Source organism: Sarcophilus harrisii, chromosome 2 (genome assembly GCF_902635505.1).
Source record: "Sarcophilus harrisii chromosome 2, mSarHar1.11, whole genome shotgun sequence".
NCBI classification, from domain to species: domain Eukaryota; kingdom Metazoa; phylum Chordata; class Mammalia; order Dasyuromorphia; family Dasyuridae; genus Sarcophilus; species Sarcophilus harrisii.
Window position 1 is genome coordinate 147,518,005 of NC_045427.1, and position 27,848 is coordinate 147,545,852.

Genomic DNA, 27,848 nt, shown 5'->3' on the forward strand with positions numbered 1-27,848 from the left:
CTCAGCACGGAATTCCTAAGAACTTATTACTAGGGCAATTTGAAGTTTGTTTAGACTGATGGGCACAGATGGACATCAATTATATTGAAATGATTTCTAAAAAAGAATGTAAGAATGAGAAGGATGAACTGATGAAAATGGGGAGGAAGAGGTAGAATGCAATTTTTTTTAAAGAGAGCTTTTATAATGAAGGAAAATTGAGTGGCTGGTGAATAATGTTTGAACCTTATTCTCATTGTAATTGGTTGAGAAGAAAGAAGATAAATAAATATTTATTTGGGTATAAACATTTATCTTACCCATCAGGGAGATACAAGGTGAAGGCATATGAGAGATGTGGTTTGGAGAATGACAAATGAGGGGGTATTTGGGGAAGCACTGGTTTGAAACAAGTATAGACTTTTGAGGTAGGACTAGATCAAGAAAGAGTCAAAGATAAACAGAGGAAAATGAAATGAAGGGAAACTCACAACTAGAGATAGTAACTATGAATGTGAATGAGATGAACTAACCCATAGAATGGACAGGGATAGCAGAATAGATTAGAAACTAGAATTCAACAACATAATGTATACCAAAAATATACTTAGGACAAAAAGGCACACACAGAATTGAAATGAAGGATTGGATTTAGAGTCTTCAGAGTCTCTGAAGTTATGCTTTAGATGAAATGAAGAGGGCAGAAGTGGCAACCATAATGTCAGAAAAAAAATTGACCTAATTGAAAGAGATAATCAGGGAAATTACATTTTGTTAAAAGATATCACAGACAATGAAATAACATAAAAGAATTTTACTTTACAGTTTCATTGATAACAAGTTTCACTGATAAAGGCCTCATTTCTCAAATAAACACAGAACTGAGTCAAATTTATAAAACTAAGAGGCATTCCCCAATTAACAAGTGGCAAAATTATATAAATAGAAAGATTTTAGAAGAAGAAATCAAAGCTATCTGTAGTCATATGAAAAAAATGCTCAAAATCAGTATTGAGTAGAGAGATATAAAACAACTCTGTAGTACCAACTCACACTTCTCAGAAATAACAAATGCTGGAAAAGATTAGGGAAAATAGGTACATTAATGAATTGGTGGAGTAATAAATTGGTCCAATTATTCTGGAGAAAAATCTGGAACTATATCCAAAAGATTATAAAACTCTGCATACTCTTTGTTCCAACAATACCATTATTAGGTCTATATCCCAAAGAGATCAAAGAAAAAAAGAAAATGACCTATATTTACAAAAATATTTATAGCAAATATTTTTGTGGTCGCAAAGAATTAGGAATCGGGGCATATTTATCAATTAGGGAATGATTCAACAAACTGTGATATCTGATTGTGATGGAATATTATTATGCTACAAGAAATGTTGAGGTGGTGATTTCTGGAAAAAATATGGCAAGACCTATGAACTGATGAAAAGTGAAGTGAGAAGAATCAGAGATCACTGTGTAATACAAAGATTGATATAATTCCTACTTGCTTAGACATGGGATAGATAATATTTCCAGGTAAATATATATATAATAAATATAAGTAAATCCACAAATAGAAGGATGCATACTTCCTAAAAGTTATTGAAGCTGGAAGTGAATTCTTGGGGAGACAGGGTGAACTGGGCTGGCCTTGGACCAAACTATAAAGTAAAATGTGCATACCACATTTCCAGGTCTACTAATATCTACTTCTCAGCTGTTTTCTACTAAGTAACCCTTCCCACTCCAAGTGCCCAGTGCTCTAAGTTCACCTTGTTCCTTTTTATCAAAGAAAAATGAATCTGATAAACTCATTCCAACTAAAGTCTTAGTGACTGATAAGAATTTTATGTTTACTTTTTCATTTAAAGCATTTTATTCACTTAAAGATAATCATATCTTTACCTGGACAGGATGATTTTTAATTCCAAAGGAATCCCTATTGGTTTAACTACAGTCATTTTATCACTTGGACAAGACAGTTTTTTTTTTTCTTTTTCTTTTCTTGTTTTTTTTTTTATTTTATTTTAACTAAGGTGCCTTTCAAATAACATCATATGGACATTTGGTTATTCCACCCAAGTATGGCTAAGGTTAATTGTGGGAGTGAGAGGTATAATATTAGAGATGGTTATTTCTACTGTCCTTCATAATGGTATAATGGGAATTAGAAGGCGAGAACCCCCAATTGGGATAGGTGATTTTCTTCATAATATAGGAGCACATATGGCCAGAAAAGCTGGGAGTCCAAAGAAGCACAGGGGCTGGGAGGCAAGAGGTCTGGGTCCTATTTAACTTCAGCTGAATTAGAATTGTGTGAATTTTGATAGGCCACATAACTTCCCTAGCTGTCAGTTTCCTCATCAGAAAACAAGGAGGTTGTGCTAGGTTGCCTTTTAATTGTGAAATGCTTTGATTTTATGACAATATAAAAAGGAACCTCAGCTCATCAAGTTGAAAACCTTTCCGGCTGAGAGGGAAGACCCAGTAGAGTCAAAAGAAATGGAATCTACCTGAGCAGAAGTAGGCCTCTGAATTCTTATTCCAACTGTCACTGTCCAGGTTCTTCTTAGTTTATGCCAGTGTCTGAGATTGTTCTCAGTTATCTGATTCGTGAATCAAGGAGAGAGTGCTTGTTTATCTGGAACCTCTGCTCAAGCTCCACACAGGCAGGGAACTGAAGGTCACAGCTGAGCTTCAATTAAGCTGCAGAACTTGGCCATCACTAGAACAGTACCCTCAGCCTCATTGCCTCTCCTTCTCTCCAGAGGAAGCCTTTGGCAAGAAAAGAAGATATTGGGGGAGGGGAGGGGGAGGAAAAATCTGAGGGCAGCACCAGATGCAAGCTGTTGTTTGCAGAGGAAATGTGTTCCTAGGAAGGAAGGAGCCCATTGAGCAGCTGCTCCATGAAGCCAGTGATAAAAAAATAAAAAAATAAAATAAACTTTGCATGTGAAAACAGCATTAGAACAACATCTGCAAAGCACCCAGCAGACCCCCTTGTCCTAACGCAGGGAAAAGACATTCTAACCAGAAGGGAGCCACTTCACATAGGTGGATGCAAGCTGCCAATCCTTTTGCCTAGTCACACCACTCATACAATAAGCCAAGAGGAAGAAAGCAACTTGAGAAGGGCAGCTGGTGAAATTGGGAGGACCTTCAGGCACAGTGCCCATCAGATTGTCCAAATGTACCAAGAAAGGAAGGTTCCAGTGGGAGATGGTGAGCAGAACCTTGGAGTCACCATCATTGTGACATTTCCTGTAAAATCAGACAGAACTCCAGTATCTTGATATTGGATTTGGAAACAGCTAGCTGTGGAAGATCAGGTTATTAGACCAAGACAGGTGTTTCTTAGAGATGTTCATGTGCTACATGGTTACTAACAGACATATATAAAAGAATAATCCATTGTTTTATTTATTTAATTTTTAAATAAAATTTGAATAATTAAATTTAAATAAATATTTTAAATAAAATGAGTATGGTCAGAAGGGAAGGATCTTTCATAAGATAATGAATTTCTATTATATTGTGCTTCTTGTTCTTTTAAAAAATATTCCACATACATCTTTCATAGCTTCCCTGATTATTTTCAGTAAGGCAGTTAACTAGCATTTATTTACTATGTACCACTCACTGAGCTAAACTTTGGGAGTACAAATATATGTATAAAGAAAGAGTTCCTGGCCTCAAGGAGCTTAGCTTCTAATAAGAAAAGACAAAACATAAAAGGAAGTGAAGAGGGAACAGTAGGTGGTACAAGTGTAAGGGCATGTGAGAGAAAATTCAGAGTGCTGTTTGGAGAAGAATGAGGCATGGTTTGCCTGGGTGCCCTTCTGAAATGTAGTCTCAGAGGTGTCATTAAATGAGACAGAGACAGAAAGACAGAGAGAGACAGACAGAGACAGAGACAGAGAGGAACTGAGAGGGAGACAGAGGGAGACGGAGATAGAGACAGAGAAAGACAGAGAGATAGAGACAGAGGTGCAGACGAAGAAACAGAGACAAAGAGAGACAAAGATTGAGACATAGAGAGAAAGCAGGATAGAGACATAAAGAGAGACAGAGAAACAGAGAGACATGCAGAGAAACAGAGGGGAAGAAGGAGAGGGAGACAGAGACGAGATGAAGAGATATAAAGACAAAAGCAGAAAAATTCACAGGAAGGGGGAATGAGAGAGAGAGAGAGAGAGAGAGAGAGAGAGAGAGAGAGAGAGAGAGGAAAGAGAGATGGAATATAGTAGAGAAAGTCTGAAGAAATGTGACCTATTTTACTGGAGCAAATGATGTATACAATCAAGTAAAGCAAATCTCCACTTTGGCCATTTCCTCAGAATGTATATCTCATTCTATATCTTTAATTTATCACCTCTTTATTAGGTTTGGGGTAGCATACTTTATTACTGATAGTCTGAAACTGTGGGGTAATTATTATATTGATCAGTTATTCAGTCTTTCAAAAGTATTTTTTACTTTAAAAAATTGTTTTATTGTGTATTCTCCTGATTCTGCTCACATACTGAATCAGTTTATACAGTTCTTCCTAGATTTCTGAAACCATTCCATTTATTCTTTAAAAGTGGGATTGGACCACCCCATCTTATTCTAACTCAGATATCTTATGAGGTAAGAACGTATCTCACTCAATCACAGGACCTTAGACTGTCTGAAGAATCTTGAAAGCATTTGTATGAAGTGAATGCATTAGTTAGGAAGGATGGCCTATTAGGCTGGGAAACTTGCCTGCACTTCTATTGATGTTCAGCCTATCTGATCAATAAAATTAGAAAAAGATAGACTCTATAAGTTTTAAAAATAATCTCTTTTAGTCATGGCTGACTCTGTGATCCCATTTGGAGTTTTCTTGGAGCTTTCTTGGCAGAGATACTTAAGGAGTTTGTCATTTTCTTCTCCAGCTCATTTTACAGATGAGGAAACTGAAGCAAACAAAAGTGCCTGAATTTGAATTTAGACAGTCTTCATGACAACTGACTTCCTGATTTCCTGACTCTTAGGCCTAGCCCTCTATCTCCTCTGCTACCTACTTGCCTCCATATATCTAGGGACTGTCAACAAATTATCAGTTGAGTTGAAAAGGTATATAAATCATAGACATTGGAGTTTGTGATTTTCAAGGATATTTTTGAGGAATAAGATAAGGCTTAGCTATAATAGAGGAGGTAGTTATTATACCATGTCATTGGCTCCCTAGGCATATCATAACAGAAACCTCAGAGTAGGGAAAGTCCCCAAAAAAGGTTGGCTCTTCCTGCTTGGCTCCTATATCTGTTTCTCTCTAGAGAGACCATAATATCATCTGCTTTATGATTATTTAAACCTTTTCAGTAAACTAAAATTTGTATCAACCAAAGAAGCCAGGATTTAACTATCTATCTATCTATCTGTCTGTCTGTCCGTCTATCTATCTATCTATCTATCTATAGATTTATTGCTACTGTGCCTCAATTTCCTCATCATGAGTTGCAGAAGGTAATGGAAAACCACTCAAATATCTTTCCTAAGAAAACCCCAAATGGGATCAGCAAAGAGTTGAATAGAACTCAACTACTTCTACTACAGCTAGCTCTTGCTGACTCTCTAAATTTATTTATCATATATTATTTTATGTCTGTCATATTCATTTTTAATTTACTTAGTAAATTGTGTAAGATGTTGGCTTATATCTAATTTCTGCCAGACTACTTTTCAATTTTTCCAGAAATTTCTGCCGAATAGCGAATAAAGTCTTGGTGTTGGCAAACCTTATGCTATGTCTTCTGTTTCTACATATGATGAATGTAATCTGTTCCATCTATCCATTTCTCCATTTTAACAGTGTCAAATTTAACTGATGATTACTGCTTTGTAGTAAAGTTTTGTGATCATTTCTTGCTAGATTTTGTTTATAATATATACACAGAGACTTCTGGACACTGCGTATGTGCATTTATGTTTACACACACACACACACACACACACACACACATACACACACACTTCAACATGTATGGATATATATCTAGCTAGCTGTGTATATATGTATGCATGTATCTATGTGTGTATATGTTTGTGTGTGTGTATATATATATATATATATATGAATACAGATACACCCATACCATGTGTGTGTGTGTGTGTGTGTGTGTATACTATATATTTATGAGGGTTTATTTTATAACTTGCAAATTGCTAACTATTATAATTAATTTTTATAGTTAACTCCTTAGGATTCTTTAAACCACCATGTCATCTACAAAAAAAAAAAAAATTTAAAAAATACTTTTTCTTTTCCTATTCTTATTCTTTCAGTTATTTTTCCTTATCTAATTGCTATAATTAATATTTCTAGTATTATATACAAAAATCACAGTGATAATAGATATCCTTGTTTTGCTCTTGATATTATTGGAAAAACCACTAACTTACCTATATTTCATATAAAGATGGTTCTTGGTTTTAGACAGATGTTATTTATCATATTAAAGAAAGTTCTATTTATTGCTATATTTTTTTGTTTAGTTTAGATTTTTAAAAAGAAAAAAAGATATTAAATTTTATCAAAGACTTAAAAATATCTAATGATAAAATTACATGACTTTCTTGGTAATATTATTATTCTATATTATAATATTCATATTTCTTAATAATGAACCAATCCTTTAGTTCTGGTATAGATCCAAAATAATTATTGTGTTTCAATATATGTTTGTAATTTCCTTGCTAACATTTTATTTAACATTTAAAATTTTGATATTCATTAAATATATTGGTCGACAATTTTCTTTCTCTTACTTATCTCTCTTTACTTATCAAGACGATATTTTATTACAGTAAGAATTTGATTGAATCCATTTTATTCTTGTTTCTGCAAAAATTTGTCTGTTTTAATGAACTATTGTTTATATATTTTATGATTTTCCCCTCCCAAATCATGTAGAAATTCATTTATAATTTCTTCAATTTCTTTTTCTGAGATTCAGTTATTTAGAATCTTTAATTTTTATTCTCCTAATCTAGATATGTCATATTTTATAAACATCTATTTTATTAAGTTGTCAATTTTTATAATTTGTTTAGAGTCATTATTTAAAGGCATTTGGAGAGGTTTGGGGGATAGCTCGGGAGAGTCTCTGTCTTCACTCAACCATCATGGCTCTGCCCTTAAGTTGTCAATTTTTGGCCTATATTTGGACAAATAATTTGTAATGATATAATTTCTTTTTCATTTGTTATAAATTTTTATAATTTTTTTGATATGGAAAACTTTTTCTTTGTTTTTCTTTTTATTTATTTATTTGTTTGTTTTTTGCTGAGGTAAATAGAGTTAAGTGACTTGCCCAGGGTCACATAGCTAAGAAGTGTTAAGTGTCTGAGATCAAACTTGAATTCATGTCCTCTTGACTTCAGGGGTAGTGCTCTATCCACTACGCCACCTAGCTGTCAGCTGTACCATCTTTATTTTTAAAAATCTAGTTAATGGCTTATTCAATTTATTGGTATTTTTAAAAGTTCCTAGTTTTATTTATTAATTCAGTGTTGTTATTTGCTTTAAATTCTGTTAATATTATCTTTGACTTTTTAAAACAATTTTTATTTTAATGTTTTTTTTTATTATAGCTTTTTAATTAACAAAACATATGCATGGGTAATTTTTCAACATTGCCTCTTGCAAAAACTTCTGTTCCAACCTTTCCCCTCCTTCCCTCTACCCCTTCTCTTAGATAGCAGGTAGTTCCATGCATGTTAAATATGTTAAAGTATATCCTAAATACAATATATGTATACTTATTTATACAGTTATTTTGTTGCACAAGAAAAATTGGGAAGAAAAACAAAAATGAAAGCAATAACAGAAAGAGTGTAAATGTTGTGTTGTGGTCCACACTCATTTCCCAGTGTTCTTTTATTGGCTGTAGCTGGTTCTGTTCATTACAGATCAAACTGTTTTGGATCCACTCATTGTTGAAGATAGCCATTTCCATCAGAATTGATTCTCATATATGCTATTGTTGTTGAAGTATATAATGATTTTCTGGGTCTGCTCATTTCACTTAGCATCAGTTCATGTAAGTCTCTCTGCAAGCCTCTCTGTATTCACCCTGCTGGTCATTTCTTACAGAAAAATATTATTTCATAACATTCATATACCATAATTTACTCAGCCCTTCTCCAAATGATGGGCTTCCATTCAATTTCCATTTTCTAGACACTATGAAAAGGACTGCCACAAACATTCTGGCACATACAGGTCCCTTTCCCTTCTTTAAGATCTCTTTGGGATACAAGCCTAGTAGTAACACTGCTGGATCAAAGGGTATGCACAGTTTGATAACTTTTTGAGTATAGTTCCCAATTGCTCTCCAGAATGGTTGGATTTTTTCACAATTCCACCAACAATGCATCAGTGTCCCAGTTTTCCCACATCTCCTTTAACATTCATCATTATCTTTTCCTGTCATCTTAGCCAATCTGAGAGGTATGTAGTGGTACCCCAGAATTGTCTTAATTTGCATTTCTCTGATCAATAATGATTTGGAACACCTTTTCATATGAGCAGAAATAGCTTTCATTTCATCATCTGAAAATTGCTCATATCCTTTGACCATTTAGCAATTGGAGAATGGCTTGATTTCTTATAAATTCGAATCAATTCTCTATATATTTTGGAAATGAGGCCTTTATCAGAACCTTTAACTGTAAAAATGTTTTCCCAGTTTATTTTGATGCCTGTTTCTTAAAAATCTGTTTTATTTTTAATTAAATGCCCAAGTAATTAAATTGTTCTTTCTTTTATTTTTAAAAATGTTTAAAGATATAAATTGCCCAAGGACTGCTTTAACTCCATCATATGATTTTTTGCTTTGTTGTCTCATTATTTTTTCGATGACATTGTTTCTATAATTTGTTCATAAGTTTTTTAGAACTACAATTTAATATTCTAAAAATTATATTAATTTAATTAATTTTAACCCTCTCTTTAATAGAATTTTTACTGCATTATCATCATCAAACAATATGTAAAGTATTTCCAGGCTATCTCCACAATTCTCTCTAGGAAAGTAAAGAAGAGAAATTATTATGGGGAAAAAAAAAAAAAAAAACTTCTGCCATATCTACATCTTCAGAAATAATCAGGGTTTGTGTGTGTGTGTGTGTGTGTGTGTGTGTGTGTGTGTGTGTGTGAGGGGGACAGTGCTACATTAACTAGTAAAAAAAAAAACAATGTAAATAATAAATCATGTTTTATAGACCTATTATAGACTTTAGTATTCATGTATTACAATGCTCTCATTTTTCCCTTAAGGAAATTGAATCTCAGAATATTTAAGTGACTTGTTCAGGGTTATAAATATAGTAAGCAGTAAAGCATGGATTTGAGATTTTCTTTTTTTAATGGATTACCCATTGCCATTGACCACCAACATATCCTAGGCGAAGCCTCATTTGGTTATTGTTTGGGTCCTGATTGACTCATCAAATATAAGTAAAAATCCTTTCTGCTTTGGCCAGAAATCCCCTTCCAGATTTAATTATTTAGATTTTTTGGACAAGGTGAAAGAGGAGATTCTTTGCCTCAATTGCTACTTAGCTGTAATCACTGAATGGGTATGGTCTCAGTCAAACTGAGACCTGTTGAGGACCTTAACTTAAATAGGCCAAGGTCTTCCATTTCATCCAGGGACATATCCAGTCATCTTGATCTATATTTGACCACTGGATTCAGATAGCTCTGGAGAAAAACATGTGGCAGGTGACCTTGAACAGCTCTCCCTTACTTAAATTCAATTCACTTGCATGTTACAGCTTTACTTCCCTGATGTCATGGTCCTATTCCAGAAGAAAGGACAAACAACAATTAATATGGAGAAACCAAGTGATTTCCTAATGCCCATTTCTTAGTAGAAAAGTTTTCCTAGTTTTCAATATACTCTGGTGCTTAGGAGCTAACTGGAGACAAGGGAAGAAGAAAAGTTTTCTATTCTGAAAAAAAGCATAAGTTATTTCCTATACTTCTTCCCCATCAAATAAAGTGTTCAGGCATAAGATGAATGACTACATTTCAAGAATACCATAGTTTAGATCTATTTGCTTGGTAGGGGTTAGAATTGATGACCTCTAGTACCACATCCAGTTCAAATAGTCCATTAGCTTATTTTAGGCTCTACACATAATCAATTATGTCTAATTCAAGGACAACAGTAGTGGGATTTAGTTGGTAGGATTTATTCACTCAACAGATTTTAATTAAGCATTTATAGTACTTAAATATTTAAAATAAGTATATTTAGAAATATCAATAGTTGTTCCCTAAGTAATGGGACTGAAAGATGAATTATGGAGAAATGTTGAATACAGGTCATACCATGAAATTGAGTAGTACAACACAAACATATGTATTTCTTGGGATCTTATCTTGGTTGGTCTTTCTCAAGTACACTGCTAACTTAAGATAGGTTCAAGAAAAATTCCTCCTATGTAATTGGCTCCTGAAATATTTTTTTCCCTTTTCCTTGAATAACCTACACTGAAGTATTTCTCTAATATCTTACCATGGGGCATAGAGGTTATCATGGGATTTTGAAGGTCATGTCGGTAGAGAGTAAACTATGACATATTCTAGAAAGCTGGAAAATTTATGAGTAGAAGACTAAAGATTTGGCTTTATAACTTTTCTGATGGTTAGCTTAACTTTTTTTCTCCCACTTATTTGTTCAATAAACTTTTATTAATGGGCTACTCTATGTTAAATAGTGCTAGATTTGGGGGATACAAAACAGAAACCAAGTAGTCCCAGCTCTCAAGCAGTTTACATTCAGGGAAACAACCTGTATATAGATACATCGTTACCAAATATATAATATAACTTCAGAGTGGCTGAGACACTAGCAACTGAGGGGGTTAGATTATTATATTAGGGGTGATATCAGCTGAATTTTGAGGGAAGATAGAAATAATAATAAAAATGAATTTAGAGAGATTCAATTTCCTCAACCACAACAATTTCTTAGTGTACTAAGGTTTTCAAGGAAGTAGTTAGGGCTTTTATGTCAATGAAAGAAATGCCCACATAGATGAGATCACAAATCCTTGAAGTCTTCTAAGTAGACATAAATTACATGGTTAGAATTCTCTTTGGTCTGGAGGTGGGATGGCAGTTTCCTTTTCTCTTTCTTCATCAACCCAAAACATGCTTCCCAAAGAATTGGGTTTTCACCATGTTTTAAATCAGTTTAGGTTAAAACTTAAATAATCATGAATTGCTGGTATGAATGCTGCATTTGGCATTATAGGACTTGGATACTTTTTATCTATGTAATTATGGGTAACAAGTCTATATCTTATTTTCTTTATAAAATGTGGGGATCTGGCTGAATCTAGATGACACCTAATGTCTTTTCCTTTTTTAAATCTGAGCTTGATCTAATAATCTTCCAAATAAAACAGAAATAAAGTGAAATTTGGAATGTAAAATTGGTTGCCTATTTCTTTTTTGCATACAATTAATTCTGGTTGCTTATTTTTACTATTTACTATATTTACTATTTCCCATTTGACAGGGAATCTTTTATTCCCTAAAGCCCAAGTTGTGCCTAAGTTTTTTAGTATATGTTTAACTGATATGTAATCTAAATCTAACCTCTCCCTCAACAAACCTTACTTCTATTAGAAAGTGCCATGCTATAAAGACCATCTATTAATGCTAGAAGAAGCATAACATGCTTCCCTGTAGGATAGTAGAGTAACTATGTCTGTCTTACAAGAATCAAAAGCAAATAATCAGATTTAATGTGTGGTCTAGAGTTTTTATTATCCCAGTGAATTGTCAGTGTAAAAAAGAGAATTTCTATGGAGGCTGATGAACCTAAATGTCCTGTGCATTTTGTTGGAACTGATAACATTATTTGGATTGTAATCCTCCCACACTGTGACGTCAATTCTTTCTGAAATGACTAACTTTTGCCCTTTTGTGAGCCTTTTTTTCAGCTGGATGTCACAAGGTACTTCCAAATCACAGATTCACCTAAGCCCTAGGTGAGATAGGAATGGATGCTCTTCTTCATTTAACAGATATAGTAGGATGATGGCAAACTGCCTTAGACTAGAGCTATGTATATCTTATCTCTTCTATTAGATTGTAAATTCCCTGAGAGCCCAAGCTATGTCCTTGATCTTTGTAACTACCTCACTTTGTCCCTTATTGCCTAAAACAGTTCTTTGAGCATAGTAGGTATTCAGCAAATTTTTGACAAAGGAATTTGAGCTCATATCAGACACTTAAGTAGCTGGATATCCTAGGAAGTTACTAACACACTCTAATCCTGGGTTTTTCATCTGCAGAGTAGGGAAAATAATACATGTAGCACTTATCTCATAGATTGTTCTAAGGATCAAAAAATACGTAAAGCTCTATAAATTTTACTTATTGTCATTATTTGTACAAGTGAGTAACTAGTCACAATAAGGTTGGATTTTCTGTAAATGGATTCAATCTCCTACCTTTAGGTTTTTCTTTGCATGGATGGGAGCCTTTCTCATTTCTGACTGAGGAATCCACTCTGATCTAGGGCCCCCTCCTATGAGAAAATTTGTATAATTCTTTTACTTGTTAGTACTCTTAATTTATTAACAACTTTTTGCATACATTTTATATTTATATACCTTTCTACATGTTGATTTCCTCACAGAGAGTGTAAATCCTTAGGCAATACTCCAGTTTCAATTTTGTCTTTGTACCTTCACCCAGCCTAGTGCATGGTACATAGTGGATCCTTAGTAAATGCTTGTTGGATTGGATTGAATAATTGAGTACATTGAGTAAATCTTCCTAGTGAAGCAACCTCTACATAGTTTCAGGTCTTCCCTGGGGGGACGGGGTGATAAAGTACTGGTCAATTCAAGACAAATATTTATAAAGCATCTACTAGATTTAATCCCACCCAGATTTGCTTGTCCACCTTGGGCAGGCCAAGCTGATGTTACTTCCTCATCTATAAAAAAGGATATTAATAATTTGCCAAACTTCTGGTCGGGTATGTGATTAGGATGTGGTGAAGATCAATTAGATTAACTCTAAAAGTCTTTTGTCTCTTTCAAAAGGTGATAGACAAGTACAAGAAACTTCTTAGTTTCTTCTGATTTAATTTTTTTGTTACAGTTACAAGATTCTCCTGTTCTGTATGCTACTTGTCAATGTCTACTGAGAAAGCTGATAGAAAAAAATGTGTTCATTCTGTAGAAAATGTTTTACTACTTCACTGTCCCTTCACAAATGCCTTGTGCTAACAGTCTAGGCCAAGTTTTGAGGATGCCCAGTGTTCTTGCTTGTTTGTATCTCTTCTCAAAAGAACATGAGATAATGTCAGTTTGACATCAACACAGCAGTTTTATATGTTTTGAAGGGGAGGGAGAAGGAGATAGGAGATGAGCCCTAGTTTGGCAACCCCCAACCAAAATCATTGACTTTACCCTGGAGACAAAAGGATAAGAATAGAGGTAGAGAGAACTTAGACGATTTGTGTTGGTAACTATGGAGCTTGGATGTACAAGACATTAGGGATTTGATGGAATTCTGATAAAAACAACCAGGTAGCAAAGGAAGTTTTAATGTGGTTGTCATTTATCCTAACTCAAGTCATGTTTACATAGGAGCTCCCCACTGTTAAGGCAGGCAGCTGCGATTTTCCATACAAAACTGGCAGGGGACACCTGTATTTTATTTGCTGAGGATAGAAAGAGCAGAACACTCCATATGAGACCTGGAATTAGATTTCTGAATAAGAAACCCCCTCAAATGACCACACCCCATACTAAATAACAGAGTAAAAGAGGCTATTTCATGTTCTACCCAAAGAAAGAAGGAAAAAGAAATGGAATGTTTTCATTTGGAATACATATAGGTCACTTTTCTGGGTAGGGAGAAAGATAACATTATAATGGGGAGGAGGAGGAGGATATTGACTTTTCATAATCATGCACCATTCCTATTCCAGGGTCAGAAAGTTGTTAGCCCCAACCCATGAAGATAATATATGTAAAGTAGGTAGGGGGAGTTATAGCTGCGTGCCTCAATGGAAGGACGGGAGGGTGGGATTGTGTATATGGGAGTGGGAGGGGTGTGTGTATCTATGTATTAGGGGGAAAGATTGGGGAGGGGTGGTAGTGGCCCAAAGGGTAAATTGAAGGCAGGTGGAAATGAAATCGACAAGCCCCATGTGGCCCCCCGTGCTGGCCCGGAAAGTTGAGAGCTGGGCCCATGTGTTCATCGGTACCTGGTTATGACTGCAACGGACCTGATGGCAAATATGAAATATCAAAGCGCTTGTCAGCACTCCTGAATGGGACAAAGAAAAGGCGCATTAATGATTAACTCGGCTAAAAGCTCCGGCTTTTGTATTCCCATGGTGCTCCGACTATCTGGCTGCCATGTGACAGCTCAGGCCATTTTCTAGCAGATTGGGGAAAGCTAGTGAGCAAACACAGGTGCTTCAGAGTCAGCAGCGCTGTCAGGGACAACCACAAACAGCACCAGCTATGCTTGGTGAAATTAGCTGCTCTGTTTGCCTCCATTTTTGCTTCCTGGAGATCTTACTTTCTACATCCACTGTCTTTTTCTGCTGTCGGTTTTCAACTATTCACATGAGGCGCTTAAAAAAATTAAAAAAAAAAAAAAAAAAAAAACAACTTTCCACACACACACACAAAAGAGTTGTACAGACAAACGGTTGTTTGAATCTAGAGCAGCATTTGCTGGCCCAATGTAAAGAGCAAATGAACTTATTAAAATTGCTTAGGTCTTTAGCAACAAAATAAAATGAATTACTCTCTCCCAGTGTTTTTTTTTTTTTTTTTTTTCTTTGAAAAGTGAGCCTAACACACCAGTGGACTACAAGAGTCAGGCCATTAAACACAGAAGGGTGCCCTGGTCTTCACAGTTGGGATCTGAATATTTCATTATTGATACTGAAAGTGTATGGTTTAAAAAAAATGCCAATGAAATTGTAGCTTGAAGAGAAGAAATGTATTTTATGGGGAGTCAAAAGTTCTGGGTATAAATTCTGACTGCTCCTTTATTCCCTGTGTCTTCTCAAGCAAGTCAATTCTCCTGGCCTCAGTTTCCTTACCTGTAAATTGGGAGGGGGAGAGAATGGAGTTTGAGCAGAATGATCTGTAGGATCCTTCTAGTTTTAAATCTATGCCTCTATGATTCAATGATTCTCTTTCTGTATTCCTAATCTGTTTTTCTGGCAGCAGAAATAAATTGGTAGGGTCCTTTGCAGGATCCTGACCTCTCTAGGAAGCTAATTCAGAATCAAGGTCCCTCTAGTGGTATTATTAGTTTAAATTTATTCCTTTCCAAGCCCAAATCAGACAGACTTTCTTTCCCTGTTCAAATATTTATATATGTGTATTATTGTACTGTGCTTAAACTGTTCACAATCACACCAAGGGCAATAAAGTGGAGACTATCAGCACCAGATGATAAAGGTGCTTTGAGTAAACATGAGAAATGAACAGAAAATGAAATAAAGTTATAAAAGGAGGACAGCATGAATGTCTACAAATAGTCAGTATATCAGTCTGTAGATATTCAGGTAATTAGCTACAACAGGAAAGAAATTTTATCCAAACAATATCATGCAATGATTATTGATGTTTGATATTTAAATATGACATTCTACTGGATCCTTCATTTTTAAAAAAAAAAGAAAAAAAAAGGCTAACCTCAGCGTAGAGCCTTCTTGGATGCGGTTCTCAGTTGCTGAATGCCAGCCAGCCCAAGCACAGCTGTGCTATGTTGTGTTACTGTCTTTTCCCAGTTGATGCAGACTGAAGAAGGAAAAGCTCCAGCATCATTTGACACCAAATGGGATACAGGCTACTTCCATCTATTATGGTTGTTTGTTTGAGATTTATGTATCTGCCCATCTCAGGTTCTGCAACTTTCCAGTGTGTAGATGGAGACAGTTTTTATTACTGGTTTGAAAGGTTAGTCTCTATGGAGACCCTGATTTCATCCCATGTTTACATATCATTCATATTGATGCTCTAACGCACCTCTGTGTCCAAAGAAAAATCTCATCTCCCAAAGAACAGCCAGCTACAGACTGGCTGTGGAGATTGAACTAAAATCAACTGGGCTGGTTGAATTCTGTGATTCTTGTTTCAAATTTATAGAGAGTGTGGCCTCCCTGTTGCCCAGAAGGCTTCAAAGATGATGATCAGATTCACAAATCTCCCATAGCCAAAGCAGATATGAGAAGAGATTAATGAGGGGAGCCAATCTGAAAACCTGAGATATGGAAACTATCTTCCATGGACAAGTGAACTGGAAACTGATCAATAGTGCTTTCCTTTTATCTCTGGGTTTTTTGGTAAGGAAAAAAAAAACAGTGTATATGGTCTTATTCAATTTACAAAATTGCTGAGGAAATTATATTTACAAATAAAGTTGCGAGAAGGACACTGTTAAAGGATGATTGGACACCTAATGGGAGAGCAACATATTTAAGGAATTGTCAGAAAGTTTTTCTTTGATGTACCATATTTGTTGGCAAAAGTTAATGTTTCATTTGGAAAAGCTGAACTTTAAATCGTTCATAGCAGGTAGGTGGCAAAATAGATAGCCTGCTGACCTGGAATCAGGAAGATTTGAGGAAAATTCTGGCCTCAGACATTTCCTATGCATGTGATTCTGGGAAAGTTATTTAATTTGTCCCAGTTTTCTTAACTGTAAAATGGGGATAATAATAGCATCTACAACCCCAGGGTTGCTATGAAAATTAAATGTGATAATATTTGTAAAAATCTTAGGATAATACCTAGCTCATAGTAGGCACTTCATACATGGTTTTTCCTCTTCTCTTCCTTTGTGAATTTAAGGGACTAGTATTTTAAAACTATTACCCTCAAGCCTAAAAAAAATAGTTCTGTAATCGATACCAAGCCATTCTTGGAGTTGGTAAGACTGAAGTTCAGTTCAAGTCTTAACTCTGACACATATTGTCTGGGTGACCCTGGACAAGTCACATTTCTCAATGCTTACTGGCGCTATACAGCCTATAAGGATACAGGTTTCAGAATATATGTACTGGTAGACAAAAGTCCCCTTATTGGTAACTCCCTATGAAAACATGAGTCTAGCACAAACTTCAAGTTGTGAGAGGCATATTAAGGGATAGGATGGCCTAGGTTCTAATGCATAGTCAGAGAGAAAGAGAGAGAGAGAGAGAGAGACAGAGACAGAGACAGAGACACACAGAGAGAGACAGAGAGACACAGAGAGAGAAAGAGAGAGAGAGAGACAGAGACAGAGAGACAGAGAGACAGAGACACACACACACACAGAGAAAGAGAGACACACAGAGAGAGACAGACAGACACACACACACACACAGAGAGACAGAGAGAGAGAGAGACAGAGAGACAGAGAGAGACACAAAGAGATACAGAGAGACAGAGAGAGGGAGGGAGGGAGGGAGGAAGACAGAAACACAGAGAGCCACAGGCTCTTTCTAAGACCATATGGTGATACTCCAAACTGATAGTTGGAAAGAATTTCTCACACTTATAAAATCATTTATCTGGGGAGGGGGGAAGTTAAGCCAGCTATCGTGGCTCAAACTTATAATTCAACCTCTTGAGGAGTTGGACAGAGGGAGTTCAGGCAGATATATCTCTTAAGCTTAGGAGTTCTGAGCTGAGTGTTCTAAAGCAACCAATCCATACTAAATCTGACATCATTATAGTAGCCCTCCTGGGATAAGGAGCCAACAAATGATCTAAGGAGGGATAAATTAGTCCAAGTGGAAAGTGGAATAAGCCCATGCTCCTGAATCCATCAGTAGCTCCTGTCCTTATAGTCTGGGGAAAGATAAGGAGAGCCAGACTTTAAATAAAAGTTAAGGCAAGTCGAATTCTATTTTGGGGGAGGGTAGAAAAGTATTTATGGTAATAAATGGGTTTTAATGACATTTTCTTTAGGTAAACCTTCCAGGTTCAGTTAAAATGGAGTTCATCTTGAGGGTCAGAAATGAGAGAACTGTCAAAAGATTAGAATGCGCAGGAAGAGGTCTCAGTTCAGCAGCAGCAGGCACTGACAAATGCTGACAAGAACCCAGCATCAAGATCAGGATGAACTAAGATCAAGGGAAATTGCTGTGGATGAGGAGAGAGCAGACAAAGAGGAAAAATTTCACATACGAAAAAATTAAAATCTGTGTATTTAGCAAGATTATGCCTGGAACCCATAAGTGCCAATTTATTTTTTCTCTATTGAGCTACAGCCAATTCTTTCCTCTGTACAATGATGGATAAATATCATTAAAATAGTTCGAGATGGAAGCGACTGATGCCCTTGCATTAGCTGAAATGAGATCATGTGCACAAGAGGGAAGGGACAAAATGGGAGAGATTTGGATGTAAATCACTCAAATGAGAGATTAAGAACACCTGGATAAAGGCAAATGGGACCAAGCAAGTGAAGTACTAGAGAAAGAATGGTTTAGCCGAAGTCAGACAAATTGTGATCCTTATTGAAGAGCAGCTTCAGTACTATAAAAATTTACCTGCCGATAATTGGTGGGAGAGCTAACCTAAAAGGAAAATCTCCAACTGCTGCTGTGTATCAGATATGACCAAAATACAAGAGGCTGTGTTTAAAGAAGTAAAAAAAAAAAGATTTTGCCCATCCAAATGAGCAGTGTCATTCAAAATTACTGCCTTACAATGCAACACGTTCATGTCAATGGTGGTCTATCTTTTAAAACTTTAGTCAAAAGGTGCCATTGCTCAGTATAAAGAAAGTTAAGCTTGGGATCATAAGACCTGGATTCTGTTCTCTATGACCTGTGTGATATTGGACAAATCACTTCAGCTCTGTGGATCTCAGTTTTCTTATCTGTAAAATCAGTGGGTTGAATTAGATGATGTCTAAGTTTCTCTCTAGTTCTAAATCAATTGTTCCATGAAGTCTTTTTTGGAAAATAGCTCTTAGGCCTAGACTGGGCCAAACAAGAATGATAATTCACATTTCTATAACACAGCAAGTTTTATAATTAAGCTTTCTTAATGATAACCCTGTCTAATTATCTCCTTGTTTCATAATCACTTACCTTGTGTTTTTTTTTTTAAATAAGATCATTTATTAGCTAGCTTAATAGACTGCATAATTCACAGATTTAGCCTTGGATAACTTTTGACTATTTTCAAAATTCATATAAATTCTCTGAGTACAAAGATTTGTTATTATTGAGGATAATTTTATTGCTGTAGGATGTAAAACTGGAAAGGATCTTAGGGATCATTGAGTCTAACCTTCTAATTTCATAGATAAAGAAATTTAGGAGATTAAAAGAAACCAAATGACTTATGCAGAGCCAAAGTTTCATAAGCAGCAGAGTTGAGATTTGAAGCCAGATTCTTATAACTCTAGTTTCAAAGGTTCTGAAGATAGCTGCTCATGAGGAATTTCACAATAATATTTAGTACTTTTCCCAATGGGTCCCTTTGAAGAAGACAAAAGTCATCCCAATTTCTGTTCTTGTATTTTCCTTGGAGGGAGTGAAATCCAGTCATCAACTTCATTGCATGGACTTCAAGACATCCCATGAGTTTGAATCTTTGACATTTGTCAAGTCATTTAAGTTCATTTCATCTCAGTTTTCTCATCTATAAAAAGGAAGATAATGACAGCGCCTATCTCATATATACTATGATGCTACTTTCTTTTTTTCTTTTTCTTTTTAAAGCTTTTTATTTTCAAAACATATGCACAGATAAATTTTCAACATTGATCCTTGCATAGCCTTGTGTTTCAGATTTTCCACTCTTACCCCCTACTCCCTCTGTAGATGGCTACCAATCCAATATGTTATACATATTAAAATATATGTTAAATCCAATATGTGTAAACATTTATACAATTCTCTTGCTGCACAAGAAAAATTAAATAAAAATAGAAAGAAAACGAATAAGAAAACAAAATGCAAGCCAACAAAAAGAATGAGAATGTTATGTTGTTATCCACATTCAGTTCCCACAGTCCTCTCTCTGAGTTGTAGATGGCTCTTTTTATCAAAAGATCATTGGAACTGGCCTCAATCATCTCTTTGTTGGAAAAAGCCACATTCATCATGCCATGTATGATGATCTCCTGCTTCTGCTCATTTCACTCAGCATCAGTTCATGTAAGTCTCTCCAAGCCTCTCTGTATTCATCCTGCTGGTCATTTCTTACAGAACAATAATATTCCATGACATTCATATACTATAACTTATTCAGCCATTCTCCAATTGATGGTCCATTCAGTTTCCAGTTTCTTGCCGCTATGAAAAGTGCTGATACAAACTGATGCCACTTTCTTAGGAAGCATTTCCTCATGCCTCACCATTATCAATGCTTCTTCCTCAAATTACATTCTTTTTACTTATATATTTTTTGTTGTATCCCAATGTAGTAACTGATCACTTTGAGGACAGGGATGAATTTTTTTCCCTACATTTTTTGTCTTCTTTATTAGTAGGCAATTTATAAATATATACTTTTTGGATGTATTTAGTTGAATTGCATTCAATTTATTATTTTCAAGAAAATGAGAAAATATGTGAAGTATTTTATGGACATTTAAATGGTGTTTAAAGAAGAAAGATATATGTTATCTGGAAAATTTATCACTGATTCTTTAAGAATTCTGGATAACAGAGGTTTTCTTATGTTTTAAAAATAATAGATAAATAACTTATTAATAGGTATTTTAATCTTTGTTAAACAATATGAATGAGCTATCATACAATAAGGGCAAAGATAGAATCCAACTTTTCCTGACTCTAGTTCCAACACTTTGTGCACTCAGTTACACTACCTGAGCATTTTCACTGCTGGTTCTAGAATCAGGAAGACTTGTGTTCAAATTCTACTTCTAATAGTTAATAGTTATAGATTTATGAGAAATTCATTTAGGCTTTCAATCTCAAAACCTGAACAAGCAAAACTCTATGAAATATTTAAGTTATGGATAGTTGCAGGATAAAGGGAGGTATCACATCAAAATTAATTCAACATTAAGTAAATTAATTCAAAATTAATAAAAAAAGAAATACAAGGTTTTCTGTTTAGATAGTTAAAAAACAAGCATTTCATTCATGCATGAATAACCTGATTTGTTTATGTGGAAATGGAAAAATCCTATTTACTTCAATAATTCTAGCACCTGGAACAATACCCTACCAAGAAGATTCACAAACCTTTGTTGAATTTGTTAAATGGAATCATCCATGGCAGGTGTATACTATTTTCATAATACCGAAAATCAGAATTGCATTTTATTCCATGATTGAATGACATTTAAAGTACAAAGAATTATGCTAGTTTTTGGGAATTCAGACTTATTGAGGGACTAAAGTTGGTGGTTCTGATAGTTCAATATATAGAGTTCTGGATATGGAGTCAGAAAAATGAGTTCAAATACAGCCTTAGATACTACTTGCTTTGAGTCTGGGCAAATTACTTAACCTGTCTGCCTTAATTTCCTCATCTGTAGAATGGGAACAACAGTAATAAAATCTGTTTCCCAAGATTGTTGTGATGATAAATTGGGCTATTTGTAAAATGTTATGAAACTTTAAAAGTATTATGTAAATGTTAGTTATTATTGTTATTATTATTATTAATTATTTCAAAAGGCAGACAGTCTTTTAATGTCAAAGAATTTATATTCTTCTGGGGGAATACAGTATATGCACAAATAAGTAGTTACAAGGTAATTCCAAGAGGAAAAGAACATGCAGTTGTGGGGTGGGAAACAACACTCAACAAAGGCCTAATATAATGGGAAATAGAAGCCAAATCTTATTATCAATAAGCTAGACGTTTGAACAGGTGGAGGTGAAGACAGTGTGCATTCCATATAATGGAGACTACATGTAGTAAGGCAAGAGATGCAAGTCATGTGCAGAAAACAGCTGGCAGGTCAATTTGACTCCAGTGGACTATGGTAAGTAGAGTAATATGAAATGACTATAAAGATAATTGGGATGTAGATTGTTAAGGACCTTAAATGACAGGTTAAGGATTTCATAATTTATCCTAGGAAACAGGGAGCTACTGGAAATCTTTGAGTAAAGGACTGCCAGAATCAGATCTCTGTGTTAGAAATGTCTGAAATAATTCTCAAAGAAAAAAAAAGAATTGGAAAAAGAGGTGGAGGAGGAATAAAACTGGAATATTTTTGAAGCATATTTATATTGAAATATGCCTACTGCAAATAGCAAATTAAACCAGCAATATTTATTTTTCTCTGTATGGGGTGTTGTCTGCCTGTCTGTATATGTGTGTGTGTGTATTGTGTGTGTGTGTGTGTGTGTGTGTGTGTGTTTGAGTTTCCAGTGATGAAAACATTTGCTTATGAATACTTTTGTTGTGTCTATCAGCATCATACCAACAGGCAAAAACTCTCAACTCTTTTTGGCATTTTTCCCCAGGGCATTCTCCAGAGAGTTTTCCAGTGGACTTTGCAGTGGCCCTTACCTTGCTATTACATAGTAAGAAAGACAAAATCTGTCCCTGAGTCATTAAAAGCTCTGTCTATCTCTGCATACTATTAGTTTCTTACTGGACAGCAGAAAGTACCCAACTTTCTCTTTACCCCTATCTCTTTTCAGTGTATGGTGATAGTTGGGGGCTCCCTCCCTTTTACCTCCACCAAATGTTGAGGCCCCCAGAGGTCAGATTGCTAGCTTTGTGAAAGTGTAAGAAGGGAAGCGATATGCTGTTAATCGATATACCCAGTGATAAATGTTTATCTTGGACTGAGAGCAAATAAAGGTGGGTTAGAAAGTCCTTTATTGCCCAGAGCTTGGTCTGATATGTGATCAGCAGCTGGAGTCTTTTCTAGGTCATGTGGAATAAAAGTTTAACAACCATTTTTTTTCCCTGAGTGCTGATGACATGTTAGAAAAGGCTTGCCAGGGACAATATTTATTTACTTTCTACTTTTCTTAGAAATGTAGTCTTTTCAAAGGCCTAAGGCCAAAGTAGGAAAATCCCTTTCTTTGTGTTAAAGTTAGCATGCACACACACACACACACACAAACATGCACACACACATACACATGCTTGTGAGATTTTGTATATATCTATATACATCTGTATAGACATAGCACTTAATACTGACTGATATCCTATAACATTAAGGGCACTTTAGGCATAAAAAGAAATGTTTGTGCCCTGGGAAAATGGTATCTTAAGTTTTTGACATAGTAGATGCCACCTCATTTGGAAGATACAGAGATTTCAGGACCCAGGCGGGCAGGGAGAATATTCCTATAATAGCAAAACAAGTATCAATGCTATTAGTGCTCTCTAGAGTCATCATGCTGGGGCAAAACCATATGTCCTTAAGTTAATTAGGGATTTGAAATGATCACTTGGATTCTTACTCTCTCTTATTCTTATTGAGCATTAATATTAATATTCTTAACACAAAGTAAAATATGGTTGAATAGCCATTATTACTCAAGAATTAACTAGTGACATAGATGGTGAAGTTGAGAGCATGCTTAATAAACCTCAGTCTTCATCAAGCACCCTGGGAAATGAAGATTATAACACCTGTACTGCTTACTTCATTGTATTGTCATGAGGAAAGAACTTTGCCAACCTTAAAAATCTGTAGAGATGTGTGATGCTATGCACTAGGAAAGGAAAGTCTGCCTCCTTAGTGAAAGGTCATACAAGGCCAAGGGACAAGGTCAAAACTCAAATCATGTGGCCTACATGTTAAGGAAGGATTGAGCAGGCACATAGGAATGTGACACATATTTCATTAGGATATATCCCTTGAAATTTTATTTATATTTTAGGGAGAATATTTATTAGACATTCAATAAAAATGATTGTTATCTTTATTGATCTAACAAAATAAAGACTAAAACTTAACTTTTAATAAAAAACAAGTAAGCACAATTTAAAAAAATGTATTTAAAATGAAACAGATTTTGTAAGGTTAGCATTTGCCCTGGCCCACCAAACATACCATATTACATAGTTACGGTCAGATACAAGATGACAAAATCCTAAAGAGAGCATGAAGCAACCATATTCATAAGCTTTTTCTCAAATTAGCAAGAACCTTACATCAGAATCATTAAAAAGTCTGACAGACAAATCATTTACCCAGGATCAAAACAAGAATCTTGGACCTGTGATTGGTAACTCACAGGGCTCATTGGGCTGTATAAGATAGTTGGGAACCCTAGTAACTCTTAAAAATCTATGTAGTAGGGGTAGCTAGTAGTGCAGAGTATAGCACATCAGATATAGAGTCAGGAGGACATGAACTCAAATCCCACCTGAGACACTTGACAATTACTAGCTGTATGACTTTGGGCAAATCATGTAACTCCAATTATCTCCTCCCACCAAAAAAAACCCAAACAAACCTAAAAATCTATGCAGTGAATGGCCCATTTATGAATAAAATAGCCCACATATGAAACACTATACTAACTGTTCAATTCATGGCATCTCTAACATGAATTATTGGGCTATATTAAGGATCTATCTCATAATTTAAGAGGCAAGTCTTAGTGATTTGGTAGAGACAAAGATTTCAGTTATATGACATTGTCAAACAGCAAGTAAAGGTCAGAGGCCAGGTCTTCTCAGTTCCAAGTCCAGCAGTCTATCTACTAAGTCAGAGTGCTTACTTAGGAATGGTTAACATGTTATATTTTTTCCCTTAAGAATAAGATTGCTAAGTGCTTTTATTCATGTTTTTAATTGGATAGCCACAAATCTACTAATAAACAAGTACTTACTATTTGCCAGACATGATCCTGAGCTTATTAATGGTGATAATATCAGAAGAGGTCAATACTTCATAGAGTTTTCAGTTGGCTGGATTATTTTCTTAAAATAATAGGGATAATGAAAAAAGGGTGTAAAATGACGGGCTTAGCTAAATGGGGACAGGCAGTAAATAGAGTGTTGTGCCTGAGGAACAACTACTCAAAACTTTGATCAATTTTGCAAGAAGCATAAGGTTCCTTGAGTTGTCCAATAGTCAAGTTCTTCTAAGAATGTTTAAGTAGAGGAAGGGAAAGGGAATAGAACTCTGTATGTGGCAGGCATTGTACTGATTGCTTTACAACTCCTATCCTCAGAATATAACATTTTCATGTCTGCATTATATAGACAACATAGGTGGTACAGTTAGAGCACCGGGCCTGGAGTCAGAAAGAACAGAGTTCAGATTTGGTCTCATAATCCTGAACAAATCATTTAACTCCTATTTATCTTAGTTCCTCATCTATAAAATGAGGACACAATGGAGATGGAAATGGCTAACCATTTTAGGATGTTTGATATTAGGGGTCAAGTAGAGTCTGACATTACTAAATGATTGAATAATAGCAACAATATGTTAAATATTTGAACACATAATAACTATTGTATAAAACATATCTATGAATATTTCTATATTTCTTATGGATCTCTATTCCCATATATATGCATTTCCTTATTTGTATATATATTATCTCTTATACTAGAATGTAAATTTAGGGTACGCATTGCTTTCATTTTTGTCTTTATATTGAAGTTTCTAGTAGCCGATATATATTTAATAAATTCTTATTGAATTAAATTGAGATGGAATGCAATATTATCAAAACTTTCCCATAATTCTTCAAAAGATTACTGTGTGCCAAATGGAAAGAATATAATATAGAGGAAAGACTCTGGAAAACACAGGTCAGGAGGCCTGAGTTCTATCTCTGTCTCTACTGCTTGCTTCATTTTTCTGGACCTCAGTTTCTTTATCTATAAAATGAAGAAAGTAAACAATCTCCAAGGCCCTGTCTAGCTTTGAGATTCTCTGATTTCTATGCCTTTTTTTTCAAGGAGGGAATCCTAGGCTCTGAGTTAGATTAGACCAAAGTTCCAATTTACAGGTAAAGAAGTTAAGCTCAGAAGAAGTCCACTGACTTGTACACAAGTTTATGAAACAAATTCATGGCAGGAGCAGTGGTGCACACAGATTCCTGTGCCCTACTCTTATAAATAGATGGTATTGGGAAAAGATGATGGAAAATTGAACAAATGATATCAACACACAGAACTGCAATTACTCATCATGGAAGTTGACCCTGCTTCTGAACACAGGGCTATCACAAGTTGATTTCACATGTTTCAAAAGGAGTTAATATGTGGACACAACAAGGCTTGACCTGGGATTTGGCACTTATCCCAGAATAAGTAACCTAATGGTGACAAGCACTAAGAAAAATCCCTTTGCCTAAAATTGAAATGGAACCTGGATGTCTTCTTTTTAAAAAAAATAGCTGAATAATAATTATTTAGAAATTAAAGAAATATTTTATAATCTTAATGCATGAATTCACTTTCCCCAAGAAAATATAAGCACTCATTACAAATGAAAACACATCTTTTTTTTTTTTAAAAAAAAGAACTCTTTTCACAATTCAGACACTCTTTCAACTTGAATTTTTTAAATATTAGTAATTAGGTAAGTTTGGATATCTATATTAAATACTTCCTTTAGTCTTTTCAATGCTTTATTTTCTTTAAATTCTCAGAAACAGCAATGTATCTTCATTTATATGATAATTTCCTTCAAATAAATGTCACCATAAACAAATGGCATCTCTGGAGTAGATGAAAAACATATGGGTGTTAGTCTACTAGGGGTTATTAATTTTACACTTTCCATCTGGAGTCTATAAAGGATTCATTCTCAGAGATAATAAAGATCCAAGGTCACACGGAAACCTTTAGTAACTGCAGATAGGACTTAGTATTTATGAAAACTGGGGTCATCACTCCAATAATAATTCCAAAAAGCCACACCAGCTTACATATAATTTCTCATTTCCACAAGTGCACAGATATACAAAGGGTTTAATTATGTTAAAATTCCAAGATAGATAATCATGACCTATGTCCATTGGAAAATTGCAGAGATCCAGAAAGCAGCACTTAATCTTAATAATCTTATCACCTCATGCTAATTAATTTTCAATGCCTAACAATTGAGTGACAGACAGAAACAAGATTCAGTCTTCCTGTGGAGGTTACAGTATTTGCTTCAAGACTATACATCTTCCTCCTAATTCTATCTAGCCTCTTGGACATCTATACAAGTGATATAAGGAGGAAGTCTAGTTTCCCAATGAGGGTCATGACTGCCTATACATTCAGATTTTCATTGTTAGGTTTTATTGTTGCTTGTATGAGCAAGAAATATTCACAGAAATTATCTATAGTATTACTGTAATAACACAGTGATATCTATGATACAGCAATACTTGGTTTATTGCCTATAATAAGAGACATAACAGGGAATAATGAATAGACAGATGTTCAAGCCAGGAAGGCTGAGGTTCAAGTCCGACTTTTGACACATCTGTTCAAAGCAGAAACACTGAGGGTCTCCCTCCCAGATTCATTCATTTATTTCTTTAGTTTTTTTTTTTTTTTTTTTTTTGGACTGGTAAAAGAAGACATTCTTGCAACAATAGCTACCTTGCCTTAATCACTAAATGGGTGTGGCCTTAATCAAACTGAGACAGGTTGAAGACCTGAGCTTAAAAAGGCCAAGGTCTCCATTGCATTCAGGGCCATCTCCAGTCGTCCTGATCTATATCTGGTCACTGGTCCCAGATGGCTCTGGAGAGGAAAGTGAGGCAGGTAACTTTGCCCAGCCCTCCCTCACTTAAATGGAGTTCACTTGCACATCATGGCACACTTCCCTGATGTCATGGTCCTCTTCAAGAACAAAGGACAAACAACAACTTTTGGCACATATTGACTAAGTGACCATGGACAATCATTTAAATTCTCAAGGA